Source organism: Siphateles boraxobius, unplaced genomic scaffold (genome assembly GCF_051911475.1).
Source record: "Siphateles boraxobius isolate OS27281-9 unplaced genomic scaffold, OSU_SipBor_1 7, whole genome shotgun sequence".
NCBI lineage: Eukaryota > Metazoa > Chordata > Actinopteri > Cypriniformes > Leuciscidae > Siphateles > Siphateles boraxobius.
The window spans coordinates 15,255,916-15,275,461 of record NW_027509197.1 but is presented as its reverse complement, the minus strand read 5'-3'; the positions used below and the strand labels follow the sequence as shown (position 1 = coordinate 15,275,461).

At 39.2% G+C, this 19,546-nt stretch overlaps 1 protein-coding gene across 1 annotated transcript in view; it reads left to right on the top strand.

The window, feature by feature from the left end:
* igsf3 (immunoglobulin superfamily, member 3) overlaps positions 1-19,546 on the top strand; it is a 179,529-nt gene that overhangs the window by 40,737 nt on the left and 119,246 nt on the right. The gene's annotated exons all lie outside the window — the stretch shown is intronic.

The window sequence follows — 19,546 nt, the reverse complement described above, 5'->3', positions numbered from 1 at the left end:
ACACTATTTTCTCCCGAGAGGAAACGCCTATTAAATGTGTTGAGTGACCGAGGACTCAAGACATGATATGCAATGGAGAAGTAGCTTGTTGCATTTATGTAATAAATACTATGGTGAACACATTGTAATTATCGAAAATAAACACACACGGTTTTAGAATATTTCAGCGTGATACCATTTACCATTTGGTCACAAGGCTACCTTAGACAAATTGAGATGTATAACGTGTCTACGCGGTGCATGACTTGTGCCAGGGCTAGCATCGCTAATCATAGCTTACATTTAACTTTTACTAGCTGTGATTTTAGAATAATTGTGTCTAGTAGAATCTTCGCGACTGCGGCATCAGTGGGAAGCCCAACCTGCGCTTTTAGCGCATGCCAGCGTGTGAAATATTCACCCAAAATCACTCTGGTCTTGTTTCTATATTCTGCGGCTTTTCTCTTCTTATCATACACTTCGTATACATTTTTTCTCTTTCGACCCTCGGCCATTTTCAAAGGAATGGCTGAAACCGTAACTCATCACACATAATACACCTGAAAGTGCGCATGCGCAGAAGGAACGAGCACTTACGACGGCCTTACGTAAACATAGCACCAGAATGATTGACACTTAGGTGGACCAACAGTATAGGCTACCCACCCAGAAAAAGAAAATCCTCCGCTATACCTTTAATGTTTAAAAACACGATTTAATAACGCTGTTAAATCTTTAGCAAATCTCAAAAGAAATATTAATTTTTCGCATGGCACTTTGTACTGTTGTGATGCAACATTCATTTGTAGCATTTACAAATGATTCATTTTAGTTTTTATTTTGAACTTATTTAGACAGAATTGTGACAATTTAGACAAGATTTAGATAAACATTATCAGCTTATCGATGTCAGCCAGAATTTTAATATTGGTGCGTCCTAATTAAAAACTATGACTAAAACATTGTTTATTAAACAAATCTCATCTGAATAGTACTACTTATAATTGGATCTTTGAAACGTATTTTAGAGTTTATCTCCAGGCAATTCTGGCAATGCAGTCTTGGATATGCTTGGAAAGTCACGTTTGGGATCTTTTTTTAAAGTGACATTTGAAATGCAGCTTTTTTTTTTTTTGAGTCGTCAGCCTGAATCCTCTCCAACTCGTCATTGCTCATGTTAATGGATCTGCGCTAATTGGTGGACTTTTAATGCCTGAGTGGATTTATGCTGCACAAATCAGTCACTGTTCTGGTGGTGTAATAGAGAAGCTACCTGACAGAATGCCAGTCCATCTGTGTGCCAGCCCACCCTATTATTAAGTAGGGCATAGGCTTGTAATGCTGCCTTGCCACCTGCCACCATGATATCAGTATCAATAGTCCTCTTAATTATAATTGTAATTAAACTTTATCCTTCCAGCTATGCTCACACACATACCGCTGATGTCTCATCCATTTGTTAGCGTAGTCACATGGGCTTGTGAGTGACCATAACTTATTACAAAATTCTCATTGTTAACAGTTCGGCTGTTGATTGTGACTAACTGTGTGGGCTGAGTTGTCAATGCCAGGCGTTGCTGCATAGGCTCACATGCACCGCATGTCTTGAGAGGCTGCACAAATGGACATGTGGACCAGCAGGAACAGTTTTATTATGGGATCAGTGAGTCATGAGTCGTGTTTGGTGTGGGCTGGAGAGCATCACACTGAGAGCCACCTGTTTAAGGACAGGCATGTCCTTGCTCTATACCCCATTCCGAGATCTCTGTGCTTCTTTTAACACACCATCATCCTTTCTGTTGCCTCTATGTGCTAACTGACCTCCTCATGGAAGTGCTCCTTTTCTAACTAGAGTCCTATTCCCATCATCACAATAACCATTGTTGTGGGTTGAAAAATAACCAGGGTTGTCTGTCATTGTCACTGGTTACATCAAACCTATGCTAAACAAAGGGTTGAGGATGTACAGTCACATGACATTTACAGCTCAGTGTTCTAATTATTTTTTAAAGGTGCACGTTTTGGCCCTCTAGCTGTTAAAAAACGACTGTGAAGATAAATACGAACAAGATAAAAATATGTTTTGGAAGAAGATACTTTAAAGTAGGCGGAGCAACTTTTCTCTATTTACGGATATGATGAGACACGCACAGGCAAAAACCATCCCGTCAGGTCAAAAATCGAAGTACTTGTATTAGGCTTACCATGTTGAATCAGGGTAGAACAAAAACGCATTTAGGAATAAGGATTGATGATGTATTGACTCTTGAAATTTGAATTTTGAACCAAAAAAAAGTTACATAGTAGATCTTTAATTTTTGTTTTTAAAATACTCTTTAAAAAAAATAAGAATGTTTTTGGGGATACAAACTTTTTTGTTATCTTTATTCTTTAGTTAAAAATAAGAAGAAAATAGCAGTCAAGAAAAATGTAATTCTTAAGAATATTGCATGAACCAGGTGATTGGTTAAAAACAAACAGACAAAACACAAAAACAAAAATCCCAAAGAAACCAAAAAAAAAAAAAAAACAACATAAACCTGTATACTAAATTGAGTGTCCATTAAAATAGATGGCATAATTCAAATCGCAGAGATATTCTAATGTTAATAGTAAAGCATTTGTACTGTTCTGTGTCAGTTACTACCACTAATACTGCAGGGTTTCATATGAAAATGAAAAGCAGGTGTTGATCTATATCTAATCCGTTCTCTTAAAACAGTGTGAAATGAAACTATTAGCATGTTTTTAGAGACAAAAACAGTGTTTATATGTCTGGCAGCAGTGACCTTTGCATCTGCTCTTCAACCTGATCTTTCCTCACATCCTTAAATTCCCACAGTGCACCAGGATCTGCTCTAAAACCTCCTTCAACCCTTTGTGTTTCTATCAGACAGGATTATGCTTGAAAGAAAAGCTAAGGTCAGAATAAAACCTGTGGCTAAGTTCACATGCCCTGGTAAAAACAGATAACATCGGCTCTGCTTCAAAACATAGCGAGCTGCTGTCCACACAGGAAGCTACCTACATGAAAAGAGAGACTTGATTAATAATAACAGATAAGTTTAATATTAGCATGCTGCTAAGCTAACAACACAATTTACAACACTTAAATATTGGACTTTTAATAGTGACTATTTCACCCAATATTTGTGTGCTACTTTCAATGTAGTGCGACTGGAATTGCCAAAGGATACATGTGATTGTCCTTTTATTTGTTTTAGCCAAACTGAGGCATCTAAGGCAAAATAATTTTGACACCCACTGCTTAGAAAAGCCTTAGATCAGGAGTGCCTAAAAATACTGTTAGCAAGCTCACCAGCATTTAGGACAAACCCACTGAAACGACGCAGCATATGTTTGACCTTCAGGGATTTTCTAGTCATTGACAGGAATAACTCAACTAATCAAAATTGTCAGCCATACACAAGTGTTAGTGTGTGTAGGTTTACACAGTCTGTAGCCTAGTGATGTTGTTTGTGTGTGCGTTTGAGCTAAGCTAACAGCTGAAGCATGTTTGATTGAAGCTGTGGAAGCTGGCAAGGGCAAATGTGATGCCATATATACATCCTTGCCCTGTGTAATAATTAGTATGCGTGTTTTCATAGATTAATGAATGATCAGTATGCTTCATAACTGGGTTAGGAATGTGCGAGCTGAATGTAGGCCATGACTGGGCTGCTCCCAGCTGCTGACAGGATAAATGGCTGTGCTCATTGTACGTTGTATTTTTAGGCAGTGTACATGAGGTGAAGGGAGGAAGCACAAATACTCACTGGAGCCTGTGTGTCTCTAACCTCTTAACCCATGCCTTGCTCGCATAACAGGACTACCCCACCACCTCCCCTCGCATGCTTTTCAATTCCTCACCGCCTTGCATCTGTACTCGTGCTGTCATCGAAAATCACTCGGCTCTCTCTTTTCTCAACTCTTTCTCAGTTATGTTTATTTTTTCCCTTTGATTCGTTATCTAATCACAGTGAAACTCATACATAGCCACAGACAATTCTGGGTAAATCAGTGAACCGGTCAAGAATGTTTCAGATCATATTTCACCCCAAAATCAAAATAACAAAATAATTATGCTACGCTTCGCAGGCAGTTAAAAAAAATTAAGAAACTATATTTTTTGAAATGAAGCGTACCCACCCAATTGTTATTAGTAGGTATAATGCAAAAAAAATAATTACTTATTTATATATATATATATATATATATATATATATATATATATATATATATATATGTAAATAAATAAATAAATAAATGTCTTTGTATAAGAGTAATGGGGATTTTCTCTCTCTCTCTCTCTCTCTCTCTCTCTCTCTCTCTCTCTCTCTCTCTCTCTCTCTCTCTCTCTCTCTCTCTCTCTCTCTCTCTCTCTCTCACCCACCCAACCAACCAATTATTACTTTAATACAGGAAATAAAATACTATGTAATACTATTTGTATAAGTATTTAGACAAAATATTATTTCTTGTACTAAGTTAAATTAATTTAAACTTGGTTGATAATTGTGGTTATTTATCAAAAATAACATTGCAAACAAAATGTTTTAATGAAATGAAAATAGGCCTTTTCCAGAATCCCCCCCCCCCCCCCCCCCCCCCCCCCCAATTGGTTCTGGGGTGAAATGCAACTCAAGCATGTTTTTCTGAGATTCACACTTCTGTTGTCAACTGCATCTCTGTGAAATGAGCAGTCTTATTACCTCTCCTCCGTTTGTACTCTGTCTTTTTAAAGCTGTGTCCCTGTATCTCTGGTGTTTATTGTGCCAATCTGGTCTCTTTGCACGATGGAATGATGAAATAAGATGATAGTTCATTTCTCCTGAATAAACGGCTATCTATGCGCGTTCCCTTGGCTTCTTGCTGCTTCTGACATCAGTGGGCAGAAATGAAAGCTCCCCTCACTCCTGCCAAAGAAAAATGGTTCAAGCAAACGTGCATAACATCCTCTTTTAATCTACTTCACTCAGCTGCAATGATTTATTTAACAGTTTCCTTCTGAAGAACATTTTGAGTTTTGTAGTTGTACATTTCAAATGGTTGCTTCTCTTCTCTAGCTTGGTGCTTTTTTTCAGCCCGGTCTCCAGTGATGCAACTCTGTTCAAACATGAGCGAGACAATCACTACTGGGTGTGTGGCACTGTGTTGTTTTTGTTTTGGGTTCAATTTATTTATGTATTTCTTATTTGAGCTTTCAGGCTGAAATTCTGTTCCTCTAACAGTTTAGTAAAATCTATTTTTTTTTTTTTTGGTGGGCCATGCATATCCAGTATAAACACTCTTGTCTTATTCGATACACATTTCACAATTTTCTGTAATTAATATTCACTGTAATGGATTTTAATATCTCTGCATGTCCAAACAAAGTATTTTTGAGTCTCTGAGATGTCAAGCACATATTTTGCAGCGAGTAATTATATTTTTTTAAAATGAAAATAAATTAGTGTAAACCAATTAAATGTGTGAAAGCACTATAAGTCACTCTTTTCCAGTTTTACAATACACTTAAGACTAGTTGTGTGCACATATTTTAACAGAGTAATGGATGGCATGAGTGAACATCTCCAGTATTTTCAAAAGAGAATAGTGGGTGAAGAATGATCGTGTCTGAGTTCATTCTGAATAACTGTATACAGGAGTGCGGTGGGTCAAGTGTTAACATGGCTTTGGAGGATAAACGCAGCCATATTGACCAAACACCAAAGGTTTGTTTGTGTGTGTGGATGTACTGACCTGAACTTTTAATTTTAACCTTTAATTCTTGTCTCTTTTGTGGTGCGGTCTTTGATCTTAGGCTCCTATAGATCTCGTGTGTATGTGTGTGTGTGTGTGCGCGTGTGTTTTCATCATCATGTGGGGGTGCTTAGTTCTGCTTTGCAGGATCAGGGTTCACTGTGACATTCAGTGTCATTGAGCTCACACACACACACACACACACACACACACACACACACACACACACACACACACACACACACACACACACACACACACACACACACACACACACACACACACACACACACACACACACACACACACACACACGTAGCTTTACATTATGTAGCTTAATCAGGAGTTCACACTGTAATCTGTTGTTCTCACTTAAACCAATTATAACTGAATTGAAATATGCTTTATTGTGCCTTAAGGGAAATTTGTATTGGACTCCACAGGGGTGCATAATATATTATCATTTAAATATCATTATAAATTAGAGAAATGCACAGTGATACAATGTAAAACATCATTATAGTATAGCTTAATAGCCTTACATACTCCCTACACCTAATACATTTTTTTTAAAGTCACCACGAAATCAAAATGGACAGTTCTTGTTTTTTTTATGGAATATAGCAGTATCATTATAAAAATTTGATCCATGCACATCATTAAATATTTTTAATTCATGAGCTCTTCTCTGAATCTTTAATCAAAATAACTTCACCTCCCTATTGCAGCAGCATCTCTTCTCTTTCCTGATGACGTGTTTACTGGCACGAGGGCGGGATCTACCTGACACTCACATGACATCACAGCAATAGCAAAACACAACCATCCAATTCCCAATGAACAAAATCAAGTCCCGCCCTAGATTTTTTCTTGTTCGAGAAGCCGTTTCACTCGGCTGTACGTCACTATAGGTAATAAAAGATGATCACAACTTCCATTTCATGCCAATTTTAAGATATGGATAAAGACATTATTATCTTATTGAAATGGTTTTTTTCCTATTCTAGAATGTCCTCGAGAGGTTTTTACTAACTTCTGTGGATATTTTCAGCTGTTTCATCCCCACGTGTTTTGAAACAGGCAGACTCCTGCTTCAGACAGCTGTTGCTGGACTGTATCTGAGGCTCATTTGCTAGATAGCTGAGCTGATATGCATGTAGGGTGTTATACATTCCTCTGAAGTTTCCACTGGATGTGCATGCCAACATATCCCTCCTTATCTGCTCTCCTCTAAAGCCCAGATCAGCTGGCCTTCAAGACGGGCCCAGTCCTGAAGTTTGTCAAAACTATGTCTGGATTTATACTAGTGTCTGAAATTTAATAGGGAAACATTTGACACACTTCAATTTATGAGAATGTGTAGAGAATGTTTATAAGTCAGATGTATTCTGTATTATCTTATGGGGGGTTAAACGGATTACTTGTAAAACATTTTTATCTGCATTTTTCTATAAAAAAGTTAAAAAAATTTATACAGTAGCACAGTAACGTGATTTAAAAACCATTAAGACTTCCAACCAGAAGGTACCATAAAACTTCAAATAATAGCCGAGTCCCAAATAGACGGATGTCTCTTTTACACGCCTGGTGTGGCGACAGGTTTGGGTAGCCTAAAAAAGGCCGGGTCTATTTTTTCGGATTGTATTTAATCTTCTAAAACCCGTCAGATCGTCCGCCAAAGCAAATTTGTGTCTTGTCAATCGCCTTTTTTGATCGGTGAGTGGTGTAGAATAGAATAACTGCTGCGCTTGACAGGGCGCAAACTAGCAGAGAGAGAGCGCCCCGGCCCAAGCGCACACTCTCACGTCTTCAAGCACGAGCGCTGTATTGCTCTCTCTCCCTCGCGCATATTAATCAAGATCAATTGTCACGATAGTAAAGGTCGGAAGACTGCAGTTTCACGTGGAGCATTTGGAGATTTTTAGAGATTAGAGACTCTAGGAACAACACCTCAATGAACAACATCTCAACACTAAATTATAAAGGCCTGTCTCATATAGACGCCTGTCTCAAATACAAGCCGGTGCAGTTCGACGATTTGGGAAAATAAAAGCCCGGTCTATTATTTGAAGTTTTATGGTAAATGCTGAAAGAAATCTCATTTGAAAGAATTTGCAGCTTTTTAGCAATTAGACCTTTTTAGTTACCATCACCTTTAGTACTGTGACCTGAATTAATTCTTAAATAAATTAACTAACTTGCTAATTCGTACTGGGAGCCGCCACCTGCTTGGGATGGCCCTGGCTCCTTAGACTTACATAAGAAAAGGAGCAAAATCTGGTCTGAATATATGGGACACAGTTGCTAAGGTAGAATTGCTCAGTAACATTTTAAGGTCAGGACTTAGAGAAGGGTCAGTTTTATACTCTTTCATGTGCTGTTGTTGTTCAAAAGTGCTACGTGAGCAATTGCAGGGACAAAGAAGGTCTTCTCCTCTATAACCTGACGTGATTCAGGCCCCTGGCACCAGACTACCTCAAACAACCTGGAATTTGAGAAGAGAAAGCCAGAGAGAATAGACTCAGTGGTGAGTCAGGCTGAAATCAGGATGCGAGCTGCAGTCAGTTTCATACCGTCAGAAGTGTGTCATCTTCATGAAAAGGGTGATTGCAGCAGAATGAAAATGTAAACCCGAGTACATCTGTACCCTCAGCACACCTGGACATGCTGCAACATGATATACCTATAAACCACACTCACTTTACCCCGCAGGTTTGTGCCTGCAGTGTTGAAAGTGTTGAAAATAATCTGTGAACATTGTCATTAGTGGCAGTCTTCATGTGGGGTGTCACACTGAATCTCACAAGAACAAGACGATCTTTCTTCACTTTTCTGTCTTTATCTGTATGTCCAATTTGGCAGTGTTTTGGACCCTCATTCCCATCGCTGTAAACACTGGCGCTTTCACTGTAATCAGTGTTTTGCTGACCTTGAGAACAGTTTGTATAGAGTTTTTCCCAAAAGAGTTACTGCTGCCGTGTCAATAGTTTGTTTCAATGGGTGTTTTGTGGTACTGTAGCGCATTACAAACATTGAACATTATATATTCTGAATACTTTTGTGACGCTACGAGTAATGTTACTCTTTAAATGTACACCATGATACCAAAAATAGTTGATTTTTATTTTATATTAAACGTAATCTACAATTCAAAAGTTTGGGGTCAGTCAGATTTTTTTTTTAAAGAAATAAATACTTTGTTCTGCAGTTACTCATTAAATTGATCAAAAGTGACAGTAAAGACTTGTAAATGATAAAAGATTTCTATTTCAAATAAATCATGTTCTTCTGAAATGTCTATTCATCAAACAATCCTGAAACCATGGTGCTACATAAGAACACATAGGACTAGTTAAAAAAAAAAATATATATATATAAAATAAAAATTCCTATATAAAGTGATGTGTGCAGAGTATGGGACAGTACAAAACATTTTTAAACAGTTGACACTACAGAAGTGACACTGAGACAATGCAGTGCCGGCCAATACAGAGTAGTGCAAACAAATATTACAAATGTAAACAACATACTATGGGATAGTGTTCTATGCACATAGCAGCTACTGAGGTAGCAGACAGCTTACAGTTTTGTAGAGTGCAACTCGGAACACGTGTATGTGTCATACCAGTTTTTGAGTATTTAGGAGTCTACTGGCTTGGGGAAAGAAGCTGTTACGCAGTCCGGTTGTGTGTGCCCGAATGCTTCGGTACCTCTTTCCAGACGGCAGGAGGATAAAAAGTTTATGTGAGGGGTGGGTGGGGTCATCCGCAATGCTGATTGCTTTGCGAATACAATGTTTTACATAAATGTCTTTGATAGAGGGAAGAGAGACCCCAATGATCTTCTCAGCTGTTCTCACTATCCTATGTAGGGCTTTGTGGTCCGAACCGGTGCAAGACCCAAACCAGGCAGTGATACAGCTGTTCAGGATGCTCTCAATAGTCCCTCTATAGAACAAAGTGAGGATGGGGGATGGAAGATGTGCTTTCCTCATCCTTCGAAGGAAGTATAGGCGCTGCTGGGCATTTTTGGTAATGGACTTGGTGTTAAGGGACCAGGTGAGGTTCTCCGCCAGGTGAACACCAAGGAATTTGGTGCTCTTAACGATCTCCACAGATGAGCCGTCGATGTTCAGCGGAGTGTGTTCGCCTAGTGCTCTCCTAAAGTCAACAACCATCTCTTTTGTTTTGTCAACATTCAGAGACAGGTTGTTGACTCTGCACCAGGCCGTTAGCCGCTGCACCTCCTCTCTGTATGCTGACTCGTCGTTCTTGGTGATGGAACCCACCACGGTCGTGTCGTCGGCGAACTTGATGATGTGGCTCGAACTGTGCATAGCTGCACAGTCGTGAATCAGCAGAGTGAACAGCAGTGGACTGAGCACACAGCCCTGGGGGGCCCCAGTGCTCAGTGTGGTGGTGGTGGAAATGCTGTTCCCCATCCGGACTGACTGAGGTCTCCCAGTCAGAAAGTCCAGAATCCAGTTACAGAGGGAGGTGTCCAGGCCCAGCAGGTCCAGCTTTTCAATCAGGTGCTGGGGTATGATTGTGTTGAATGCTGAGCTGAAATCTATGAATAGCATTCGAACATATGAGTCCTTTTTGTCCAGGTGGGTGAGGGCCAGATGGAGGGTGGTGGCGATGGCGTCGTCCCCGTTGAGCGGTTTGGACGATACGCGAACTGTAGTGGGTCTAGTGAGTGGGGTAACTGGGTCTTGATGTGCTTCATGACGAGCCTCTCGAAGCACTTCATGATAATGGATGTGAGTGTGACGGGACGGTAGTCATTGAGGCAGGACACTGAGGACTTCTTTGGCATGGGGACAATGATGGTGGCCTTGAAGCACGCTGGAACAACGGCGCTGCTCAGAGAGATGTTGAAGATGTCTGTAAGAACATCTGCCAGCTGGTCTGCACATCCTCTGAGCACACTGCCAGGTATGTTATCTGGTCCAGCGGCCTTCCGTGGGATTACTCTGCGTAGAGTTTTCCTCACATCAGCTATGCTGAGACACAGCACCTGGTCGTTGGGAGGAGGAGTGGACTTCCTTGCCATCACGTCGTTCTGTGCTTCAAACCGAGCGTAGAAGTCGTTCAGTGCATCTGGAGGAGAGGCATCATTGTCACAGGCAATGGGTGTTGGCCTCTAATTTGTGATGGCCTGGATGCCCTGCCACATGCGCCGCGTGTCACCGCTATCTTTGAAGTGGCTGTGGATTCTCTGGGCGTGTGCACGCTTAGCCTCTCTGATGGCCCGGGACAGTTTGGCCTTCGCTGTTCTTAGGGCAGCTTTGTCACCTGCTCTGAAGGCGGAGTCTCGGGTCTTCAGCAGCGTGCGCACCTCCACAGTCATCTACGGCTTCTGGTTGGCTCGTATGGTGATGGTCCTGGAGAAAGTGACATCATCAATGCATTGTGCATCAGCATATTATAATTATTTCTGAAGGATGTGACACCGAAAACTGTAATGTAATGATGCTGAAAATTCAGCTTTGACATTTCATATTAAATTAGAAAACTGTTACTTTAAATTGTAATAATATTTTACAATATTACGTTTTTTACTGTATTTTTGGTTAAATAAATGCAGCCTTTGTGAGCAGAAGAGACTTCTTTTTTAAAAACTTTTCAATGGTATTGTATAATTTTTTACTTTTTTGTTTATGTAAAGTGTGAAGTTATTTCAACTAAAGCCAGTTTCCACATCAGAATAAAAAAAAAATAGATTTAATTTCTGACAATTGCTACTTTATTTCTCGTCATTTTTATCCTGATGGCAACTTTATACCTCACAGTTGCAACTTTATTTAACGTTTTGCAACTTTTAATTTACGCTAACTGTTGCAACTTTACTGTATTTTTCATAATTTAATTTGATGTCTCTCAATTGTAACTATATCTCCTACTTACAGCTGTATATCCTGTAATTGTGAATAATTATTTTTTAACTTTCCCTGCCTTTTGAAAGAAAAAAAAAGTTGCCAGTCAGCACCAACATTTTCAATCATTCTCACAAAAATTTCATGGTCCCCATTTTGTTGTATGAATAATATTCATACAACAAAATGGGGACCATGACATTTTTATATTATCTGATATTATCTGAACAGGGACTTCACCAAGATTAGATTCAGAATGATGATAAAAACATAGATGGAGTAGATCGAGTCGAAGTTGCCTCTTCCCGGGTCAACATTTTGTTCAGTAACATTAGGCAGTTTATACTGTTTACTGTTTGATGATCACGTTACATGTGCGATTGTGTGTAAGCAATCTTCTATCGCTTGTTTTTGCTGCTTCCTTGTTTATTTTTGGATCCAGAGATTCTGTACTCTTTCAGAAGATGCGTAATATCGCTCTCTACCGTATAACAGGGACAACATGGATTGCCAGAAACTCGTCAATGGCAGTGAAGCGTTGTCATAAATAACAAAAAATCTCGTTCAATGCTGGGGAAAGAGTTAATACTGCCTCACAATGTGGCATTTTCTTATTTGAAAATGTCTCAACTAATTTTAGTATACAGTTGTGAAAAAAGGCAATAGCGTTACCAAACTGAATTTCAATATGATTGTTTTCAAACCAGTAGCTCCCCCAGCTCCCACCGTCTTCAATTAGTTTGATAAACGTGCCAAAATAATGCCATTGGTTGTTTCTGTGTTGCTGTGTTGGATAGTGTGAAGAAACATTAATTTCCTTAAACTGTAACAATATTTGTTTTATTGGGAGTAATAATCTAATGTTACAGGTAACGTTCCCCAATGCTGGTAGCAATACGTGTCGTCAGCATGTTCAATACTAGCATTTGAGAGGTTTTGGAACATCACTTTCCCAGATTCTCCCAGCATTGATCCAGCAGAGTGGGAGAAGATCTGGAGCCGAGCTTTACAACCTACGCGCCATCCCTCGCAAGAAACACAGAAAAACGACAGCCTGCACTTTACAGCATGTCGCTGGGAGCCCTCCACCCCCTATAATCACATGCTTGCTACTTCACATTAGGCCGACAGTGATATTAAACGCTGAACAAGACTATCAGCATGTGCATGAGCCGCCGATGAGAGACCTCCCCTCTCTTAATCATGGCAAAACACATGAAGTTGGGCAGCAGCACCTGATTCATAAAGGGCTACTCCGCTTGCCCTTCTTCAAAGCTGTCAGCGAGCCTATTCCGACAGCAAGGGGAGTCCAGAGGGGCGTTAGTAATTTAGGAGCTGAGCTTCTGCGCTGAGAAGTGTGTTAGCGTGTGTCAGAGGTTGCAGGCTGGTGTTTGGCTCGATACCTCATTAGAGTGTGAAGAGCAGCGCGGCCTGGTCTGGCTTTCAAAGAACTCTGGACAGCAGCCTAAATCTCAGAGTGAAGTATCACATAGTCTTGAGAACTTCTTCAGTTTAATGAAGTTCAAATATCTGGACCTGCTGTGGTGTAAAGCTGATGTGTGTAATTTCAGAGCCACCAAAATGGCATCATTGTCGCTACGGATGCACAACATTTGTTGTGACTGGTTTTCAAATTTTTAGAAGAAGCTTCTAGAGACGTTCTGTATTCTCAGAAAATATGACTTTAAATGTTTTTTTTTTTATGTTGAGGGATCGAGTTATGAACCTGCTAGGAAGGAAATTAGTTTTTATGAGAATTTGGTACATTGTGTGAGCAATGTTTGATACAGTGAGGTCTATGTTTACTCCAGCAACATCCTGCATGATTCTCACAATGAATAATATTGTCTGGAGGCGTAGTTGTCACGTTACTTCGAGCCCGATTCTAATTTGAATAAGAAAGGCATGTTGCCTCAAATAAGTATTTTGTACAGTGCTTTTTCCTGACTACAGAGAAGACTACTAGTTTTTTCTTTTTTTTTTTCTTTTTTTTTTCTTTGAGTGTTTCCAAAGTGTTTTTTATTTTTGTGGGATTGTGTTTTTCCCCCCACATTTTATATGTTGGGCAACAGTGTCCATGTAAAGGATCTCTTATGATTGGTTTTAGTGGAAAAAAAGTAATTACTGTATTTATGGCCAGATGTTTGCCCCTTTCAAATTTCCCAGCTGTTACATTTGTTGTTCTTTCCATGTTTATATAAATTGTTTGTCAGTTTTATCCAAGTTTTCTGAACCAGTATTTTTTGATCATCTGAGCCAGGATGCGGGGGTTACACCCCTACTCTTTTTCAAAGGACATCCTGGGATTTTTTAATGACCACAGACAGACAGTTGGGACATTTACATTTATTCATTTAGCTGACGCTTTTATCCAAAGTGACTTACAATTGCTATATTTCAGAGGTCGCACGCCTCTGGAGCAACTAGGGGTTAAGTGTCTTGCTCAGGGACACATTGGTGTCTCACAGTGGATTCGAACCCGGGTCTCTCACACCAAAGGCATGTGTCTTATCCATTGCGCCATCACCACCCCATGGCGCCATATACTTTTTGATAGTATAGTGTCCCCGTCACTACACCGGGTTTTTGGGACCCACACATATGTATATATTTATGTATGTGGACTGGACCATATATATATATATGTGTGTGTGTGTGTGTGTGTGTGTATATGTATCTCAGAAAGTGTTTTTTATGCTCACCAAGGCTGCTTTAATTTGATCAAAAACAGCATTTATTTTGAAATTAGATCTTTTTTAAACAATGTAACAGTCTTTATTGTCACATTTGATTAGTTTAAGGCATCCTTCCTTAATACAAATATTAATTTCTTATAATAATTGATACTTATAATAATAATGATGATGATGATGATGATGATGATGATGATGATGATGATGATAAATCATATTGACCGCAAACCTTTAAATGGTAGTGTACTTAATTTTTGTGCAATTTCTGGAAATCCAAGCCTCGGAATGTTGGTTAGCCAAACAGAATGAATCATTCAAACATGATGTGGTTTAAGAATGAAACCATAGGACAGAGTCAGCTGTATTCCTCCTCACAAAGAGGACATGGTACTGGAATGATTGTGCTAAGGAAAAGAGGTGAAGAGTTCACTTGGAGTCCTGTAGCGGGGGTAATGTAGCGTCATGGAAGCGAGTTTTAAATGTAGTTCTGCTGAGATCAGCGGGAGAGCTAAGGCTGGAGATAGCTGTTCCTCTCATCTCTTTTAAGGAATCAGCGTAGAAGAAAGCAATCAGTTTCTCCTTTATATGTTATCTTTCTTTAAAGCTCTTTTTAGCCAACTAAAATGTCCTTTCCCATTATTCTGTGACTTCAGTACATTTACTTCTATGAGGGAAATTGATTTGAGTGGTTGTGAAGTACTAAATTGTCTTGCCTGCCATAGTTAGGTAGACGTTTGGTCTTTTTTGTGTGTGTGTGTGTGTGTGTGTGTGTGTGTGAGGAGAGGGGTGAGGAGTGTCACAGTGAGAACATTTTTCTTACTCTGTCTCTATTCCTTTCTTTTTTATCTATGTGTGTGCCACATCTTGTTTGCTCTGATATTTCCAAGCCTATGCTGTGAGTTCAGAACTTGTGGCCAGACTGAAGTCGGAGAACTTGAATTGCACCCCTTTTCTTAGAAAAGACAGTCTTTATATTAAAAGACTGCTTGTACAGGCTCTCTCAGAGTCATGAAAAGGCCCTAAAACCAGCCAGACAGGAGAAAGAAGTTATGGAGACCAGAGGAGAAGAGTACAAGAAAGAGACCTTCTAGATGACAACAGAGGAGAACTGAAAAGGGAGGCTGCTGAGAAGGAATGAGACAGGCAGACTGGGAGAGTGGAGGAGTGTTAGAGGTTATTTTCTGGCTGTTATCAGCCAGTTATCAGACTGTCAGAGAGCTGGTCAGTGTCTAAACCAAGTACATGTCTTCCCTTTGGTGCCTGCAGATGTCGTATGAACATTTAGTGTTTTTCGGTTGAATTTTATCAGAAGCATCTGGATGTAGTTTAGTGAAAAGGATTAGTTCAGCCATAAATACTAAAGCTGGTATATTATTTACTCAAGCGTTCCAAACCTGTATGCTGTTTTACTGTCAAACACACACAAAAAATCTTTTGTATACAACGAAATTCATATTTAATTTCATATTCAAGTGACTCTTCTGAAGCTTTACGGTTACTTGGTAATTGGTTCTCCATTTATAAAATTCTTACCAAATGTCAGGATGTCAAATCTCAAATTGTATATTGGATGGAAGAAAATATTTCTATATGAATGTAATTTAATTATTATAATTCTTCAAACCGTCCTGACTTCAAAGGACTTGTTTAGCTCTCACTTTTATTAGTGTCTTTTTATAAAAAATAAAAACAATCATATTTTTGATGCTTGACAACTAGTGGCCACTCTGAACTACCATTGTACTGTATGTAAAGTATAGTGTTCAACAGAGAAAACTAATGACATGACAGGGTTTGTAATGACACGAGGGTGAGTAAATAAGCATTTAATATCATTTTTGGGTGTATTGTTCCATTTAAGGTGATCCAGATGTTTTGCTAACAACTGCCACACTGAGCCATTGAATTACATCCCCTATCACAACTTGACAGGCAGAGAGAAACTTCGTATTTGTTTAAAAAAACAGCTCCCTCAACTTGTTCCTTGTTACAGAGGCTTAGGTTGTCACAGAGAAAGGTGTAATTTCTCAGGACATTTATTAAAGTGAAATATTTCAGGTAGTAGAACCATTTTAAATGTGATGTTCCAAGAAATAGATCCCAGAGATCAGTCGTTTGGATTTAAAATTCTGTCGTGCTGAAAATATGGTCGTGTACATAGGTGTTGAGTAGTCCTTAACACTTTTCAGTTGCGTCTCTGCTACTTTTTTCACATTCTTTCATTTGGCACGTACAATTTTGCACTGTTTGCTCTGTTGGAGAGATTTCTTTCTTTCAATTTCACTGACAGTCCCTTCGGCCATCGGAGGGGCTCGTGAAGTAATGACATAATGGTATAAAGTGTACTGAGATGCCTCCTCCGGCACGGACAGATTGGCTTTAGCAGTAATTGAAAGATATTAAAGCTGTAATTTGCTCTGAACAATCTCCACCGTTACCAACCAGGAGCTGCCAGAAGGCTATCAGTAGATTGAAGTGGACTGAACGGTAAGTGGCTGAGAGACCTATTAAGAAAAAAATGCATAAGGAGAGAAGAAAGTTTAACAGCATGATGGAGAAAGAGCAAGAATGCCGTGAATCAACCTTCTGCTATCTTCTCTCTTACTGATGGAATCAATGCACTTGGAACCAAAGTAGGCCTGAACATGAACAATAACAAGCTCTCTGCTAAAAAGAATGGCTTAACCCTTTCGCATGTACGATCACACCGGTGTGATCAGTCTTGGCTGGTCCCTGGAGCGTACGATCACATCGGTGTGATTAGAACGGTCAGTGCATCACGTGATCAACTGCTAAATTCAAACGTGCTTTCGCGCGTTGGCTGGCGCTGACCCAGAGACGCACGCACTCAGTGCTGTCATATATCACAACTATTGAGTGTTTTCAACCACATAATGTTTCTTTTAGGTTTCAGACATTTAAATATACATAAGTACTAGCAAAACACTGATTTTGAGTTTGTAAAATACACACTGATGTCTATGGAAGCGGCAATAATAATCCTTTCCATTATAATAAGATGACACTTTTGTTCATATCAGATACACATTGTGTAAGTAGCTTTACATTTTACCCTATTCATCTCCCAGTTCACTGGCCACTTACTTTCATGTATTTCGTGAGAAGTGGAGGAATTGACGTGTTGTCAATCCAACAGATCCGTTTCTCTGAACTGTGAAACAAACTAACATGGCGCCGCCCATCAGGCATACAGCTAAATTAACGCGATCGTTATAAAGGTGTTTAAACAACAAAACACATCCACTTGCACATATTTGATAATCGGAATATCAGTGTTTCATGCTATAGCTAATACATTTGTGTAGATTTTTAATAAAAAAGGAAAAATTACATAAAAGCAGATCATCATTCATTCAGCGCTGTGTTGTGGTTGCGCTGTGTCACGTGACAAGCAATGACGCGTCACCATGGAAACATTAAAGTGACAAGTTCTAAATAACGGTCGCCTTGAAAAACTCACGCTGGGGGGTCAGTTAGAATATTTTAAACTTACGTGTGAAAGGGTTAATGGGTTTATATTACGATGGTGTCAACCGGGTTGTCTTTACATTGGAAAAATGGGCCAAAGCATTCCTCTGCTGCGTCGCTTTCGGTTTGATTTGCTTTGCTTAAATCACTAAACCCCAGGCATTCTTTCCTCAGCAGTGTCTAATGAATGCAACAAATCCTTTGAAAAAAAAAAAAAAAAAGATTATGAATATGGTTTGTAAATGACTTCAGTAGCTCCTTTACCATACACCGCATTCAGGCATCCTATTGACAACGCCTCGCACGTGATCTGCGTTCCCGCAGAGTTTACTTCCAAGTCTAATCAAACGATACTCAACCAGCTAATCAAGGGTTGGAATTTAACTCTGCAGGACTGTAGATCTCCATGTGAAAAATGTAACGCCCTTGGTTGAAGGCAAATAAATATATTTGTATATTTCTTCCTGTACGCATAGGCAAACGTGACGCTCAAGGTGCCCTTCTCTTCTCACTGTGAACTTATTTGCATACAGCCCATCAGTACGTCTTTTCCCGATCTGCTCATCACCGCACATGCTTTTATGATGCTCACCAAAGCTTATAATTATTCCCAGACGGTTCACCTATCTGACTGCTGCTCCTTCAGGTCAGTGCAGAGTTATGAAGCAATAAATGAAGCTGAAGAACGGATGAATAAGATACCTATAAATCGGATAAATCATTCTGGGCATTTCTGACTCCTAGTGTCTGCAGCAGCCAATTAAAGCCTGTCATGCCATGATCATGTCCTTTGAATGAGCGCTACGTCTTCCGTTGGGGTGACCTTGCTGTCGCAGACATTTTGCTCGTCAGGTTATTTGCGACATTGAAATGGTAATGTCTCTATAAATTCACATCCTATTGTTGCAAGCAATCCCCGTGTATTGTCTTGTACACAATCGCACTCTCACCTTTGCTTTGTGTGTGTGCGTTCAAATGCACACCTATGCATAATTGCATAAGCCATAAAAAGGAGGCTGTCGAGGTGCACTGGTGCATGGATAACAGCAATGTAGCCCTGAATCAATAATCAACCTTCCCTTGAGTTAGTAAAAGATATTACCATTTCACCCAGCTCATTAAAATGTTAATCACTTTTCTCATTATTTGGAATTGAAATTTTTGATTTACTTAAAATGTCTTACATAATTAGTTTAAATTTGAGTTAAAAGGCCACAGTGGTTTCTTTGTCCCCTTTCAGTTATGATGAATAACTCCGCAAGGAGTTTTTATTTATATATATATATATATAGACATTTGAAATCCAAATCAACCATGTCCACGTCCAAACCAACTATATTCATATCCTTAAAACCTGTCTAGAGATTTTTATCTATATAAATATAATCTATATATAATCTATATATATATATATATATATATATATATATATATATAGACATTTGAAATCCAAATCAACCATGTCCACGTCCAAACCAACTATATTCATATCCTATCTATATATATATATATATCTATATATATATATCTATATATATATATATATATATATATATATAGCCTGTACACTCACCGTCCACTTTATTAGGTAGTATTAGGTACCTTGCTAGTACTGTGTTGGACCCCTTTTGCCTTTAGAAGTGCCTTAGTGGTTATTTGAGTTACTGTTGCCTTTCTATCAGCACAAACCAGTCTGGTCATTCTCTACTGACCTCTGGCGACAAGGCATTTTCACCCACAGAACTGCTTTACACTGGATATTTTC